Genomic DNA, 4,570 nt, shown 5'->3' with positions numbered 1-4,570 from the left:
GGGAGATCAAATATCTGAGGAAGTAGAGTCTTGGGGCATAGAGTTTGAGGATCCCTTATCTGTTGACATCAGGAGCTGGGCAGACAGGGGAAATGTGGGCCAGGCAGTAAGGCCTGAGTGCTCCTTGACCTTTTTGATGCACGGACCTGAGTGAACTGGGTTTTGTAGTAAATAGACAGATGATAGATAGATGATAGATAGATAGATGATAGATAGATAAATAGATAGATAGATGATAGATAGATGATAGGTAGATAGATAGATAATTAGATAAATAAATGATAGGTAGGTAGATAGATGATATATATAGATGATAGATGATAAATAGATAGATGATAGAGAGATAAATGATAAGTTGATAGATGACAGACGTATCCCATTTCTAGCATACTTTCATAAATATTTTCTTTTATGTGTCTAAATTCTTTTACATTTCCTCAGAAGCATTATTTTGTAAATATGGCATAGCTGTATTTGTCATTGTCAATCTTTCCTTTTGTGTTTAAGGCTTTATGTTATTTTGGCATATTTTGCTATTCTTAGGTTATAAAAGAATAGTGTAATTTTCATGTAAGATAGTATAAGAAAAGGTTTATAGATATTACATGCACATTAGAATCTGCAATAAAAGGAATATAAATATATAAGCCTGTATGTATACTTTATTTTGCCTTAATTTATGTATACCTAAACATATACATGTGCATATACAGTATAAGTTGTATGCATATAACATTGTTTGTTCTCAGTAGCCCTTCTGTGGTTGTTCTGTTTTGATATCTTTTGTTTTGGTTTCTTTTGGTTTATCTTACTTATCACAAAGGGGTAAGCTTTTAAATGACAGACAACCTCTAATCTGTCAAATCGGAAGAAAACAGTATATCTTTCTAGATAACTTGCTTGATTCAATTTGGTATTACATTTTTATGTTCTCTCATATTTGAAGTAGAAATTCACTTACTTTACCTATTTTTTTTTTCCTATTGGACAAATATACCCAAAGTTTATGTGTTCTTCATGGATAATTATTTGGAATTCATTTCCAATGTTATTAGCTTTTTTGTGTATAATTTTTAAGATTATGGTACAAAATAATCAGCCTAACTATGGCTAAAGTACACTGTGGTTTGCTCATACTCACCACTCTATTATCCATGCTTGTACCTATTGTTACTAAGTGCTTACTACTCCCCTTTCTTTCCATGAGTCATTGCAGTTCTGCTTTTATTTTGTATAAGAGAGAAAACATTAAGCAATTTCTTTCTTTTTCCCTTCATTACTTTTTCTTGTTCTCAGTCAAATCTCATTCAGTACCTTTCTCTCCCTGGCTACTTTCATGTCATTAATGTGTATGAACGTACATACTCTAGATTTACCATATGAAAGAAAATATGATACATTGTCATTTTGAGTCTGACATTTTACTTTTCATGAGTTCACATTTCTATTTATTTTTCTGAAAATGGCATAGCTTTGTTTCTTAAACCTGAATAAATTTCCACTGTGTATATATTCCATGTTTCTTTATACATCCTTCCATTGATAGACATCTTGGCTGAATCAGTAAGTCCCATATGAAATAGTGCAACAATAAAGAGAGAGGTGTCTATCTTGTGTTAGATCCCTTCAGGAATATACTTGATAGTGGTGTCACTAGATTATATTAGTTTTATTTTTAATTTTTTGACAAATTTCCATACACATTTATTTCCATAGTGGCTACACTAACTTACATTCCTTCCAAACGTGTAAAATGATTCATTTTTTAATGTTTTCTTGACATTTGTGTACAATTGTTTTTATTTAAATTTGAGTATTTCTTGTGGAATATGTTCAACCACAAATTACTGGATTAGAATATGTGAAAATGTTCACCACAGTAGATAACAAATTATTTTCCAAAGTGCTTGTCAGTTACCAATTCCTCTGGCAATGGATGAATGATCACTCTCACTAACATTGATACGATTATAGTTTTCAATATTAGTTGCATCAACTAATAGATGTGAAAAGATATTTTTAAGACATTTTAATTTTCCTCCTTTCTTTTACCCCATTTGTAGGCTTATATTTAAAAGGTTTTGAAATTTGAATTAAAACTGATCTCTACTCAGAATTTTTGTTGTATTATGCTTTGAATACATTTCCTTTTTATTTCATTATTTTTTCACAAGACCCATGTCAACTCAGTCAGACAAGTGTCCAGTGTGGTGCAAATGAAATGGTCCAGCCCTAGCTTGAAAAGCGTTGGAGGCTGATTGCTAATGGGTGAAGGAGAGTAGGGCTTTCTTGGGATCTCTAGATAGACTGAAATAGACACTAGTTTATGAACTTAAACTGAAGGGTATCCTGGTAAAAATGCTTGACCAGATGTATTTAACATGTATGGCAGAATACATGAGGCCTGTTATGGAGAATGGATCGGGGAGAGGGGGGTCTTAATTTCTTTAAGAACTGTTTTATGAAATGCACAAAAGAGCAATAAAATGTTTTTTTTTTAATATTTACTTTTAAAGAATCATTCTGTGTGTGTGTGTGTGTGTGTGTGTGTGTGTGTGTGTGTGTACCAGTTTCTTTGTGTGTGAGTCCTTGTGTCATAACATACATGTATAAGTCAGGAGACAACTTAAGGTTTTGGTCCACAATATCCACCTTATTTGAGATAGGATCTATCTCATGTTCACCTCAGGCTAGCTGGTCTTCAAACTTCCAGGGATTCTGCTGCTGTGTTTCCCATTTCAGCATAGGAGACTCAGGGTTACACATGCACTATTACATTGGACTTGGGTCCTAGGGATTTAAATTCCTAGATCTTATGCTGGTACTGCAAATTCTTTCCCTACTTTGCCATCTCCCCAGTCCGAGGACATATTAATTATTAAATGTTTAACTTACCTTCCATAACTTTCTTGGAGGTAGGCTGTCCTGGAGGAGAAACCTTTGACACATTTCAATTGTATCCTTCAATTCCATTAGCATATTACAAGACCCTGTGAATTTTCTGAATAATCTGTCAGTAACATGAAAAAAAAGAGAGTTTGGGACTAGGCTTCTACAAAATTTCCATTTGCTGATAATACATTGTAAGTCATAGACCAGAATATGTTCTGCTTTAAAAAATTTTTTTTTCTGTGTGAATTCAGTTTTAAAAAAAGAATACATGGAAGAACTTAGAAACTATTCATGAAGGCATTTCTTAACTGTTGATTCTCAAATATACGGTTTTATTAAAGTGAAAAAAACAATCATGATATTATTGTCAGATAACATTTTTATAGCATTTCTCAGCAGTAAACATCATTTTATTCTACAGGCACTGCATGATAGATGTGTTTCCATTTCAGATATGTCAGAAGTCAAAGTAATGTTTTATTTTACTTTTATATCCAAGGTGTCATTTCTACAAATCTTAAACATGCTGTTAGAAGTTGAAAACCAGTTTGGTACAACTATTTAATGAACTGTGAACAAATTTCTGCAGTAAATTGGTTTTATAGATGAAAGCCACAAAGTACATATGAACTTTGAAGCTTAGTTAAAGATATTACTAGTAATGGAACTTGCATGATGCAGACCTTAACATTTTATCCTTAAAATATTTCAGTGAAGTTTGTTCGTCTTATTTATTTCAAAAGTAACAATTCTAGTGTGACTTAACAAAATCAACTTCACCCCCAAGACCAACATCATTGTGGTAGCTGTTGTTCATCCTCATTAGCTCTGCATTCTTGCCTCACTGAGGATGATTTTGCTCATGTGACCTGCGTATCCTTTATTAGACAGGTATGCTTGCACATTTGAATTAGGGATTCATATGTGACTTATTCAATGTGTGTTTAACTGATATATGTCATTCCTATGAGCCCCTTTTAAAGCCAATGAGGTTAGTAGCACCTCGTCCTCTTTTCAATGCATGCAGCAACATTGAAGACAGCAGTTCTACTGGGACTTGAGTTCTTCAACAAAATGGTGTAGATCAGAATAATAGCAAATCATAAATTAGATTTATCATCAGAAAATTTTTATTCTTCCATTCTTACTACAAATCTCAGACTTTGAGTTACTGTTAAAGGTAATTCTACAGTAAGTCTGGGGTCAACAGGCTGAACATAAGACAAAAACTTGAAATAGCATAATGAAATAAAAAGCAACAGTAAATCTAAGTACATAGGTATTTTTAAAAAGTATTAAATGTGTCCTTTATCGGATTTTCAACTGAGATAAAAGAGAAATCTAGAATGAAATCATTATAAATATATATTGGTGAATGTAAAGTCCACAATAAAATATTTGTGTGAAAATAATATAAAAATTGATGAGATAGTTAGAGCTTGCCTAGCATGTAAGAGACCTGGGTTTGAGCTCTAGCACTGGAGAAAAAAAATCTCTTTTGTGATTGATTACATTGAATAGTTAAATGCAAAATAAATAATTAAAATATGAGTGTAATGAAATGCTTCTTCTAATCATGTGGTTATTAAATTAAGAAATTATTTAGAAATATAGTGAATGAAAGAAGTGATTTGAAAGCATAATCCAACAGTATACTTCCTACAACATGCTTTACTAG

Source organism: Nannospalax galili, unplaced genomic scaffold (genome assembly GCF_000622305.1).
Source record: "Nannospalax galili isolate Female #2095 unplaced genomic scaffold, S.galili_v1.0 scaffold140, whole genome shotgun sequence".
Classification (NCBI taxonomy): Eukaryota; Metazoa; Chordata; class Mammalia; order Rodentia; family Spalacidae; genus Nannospalax; species Nannospalax galili.
Note: the sequence above shows the minus strand (reverse complement) of the source record.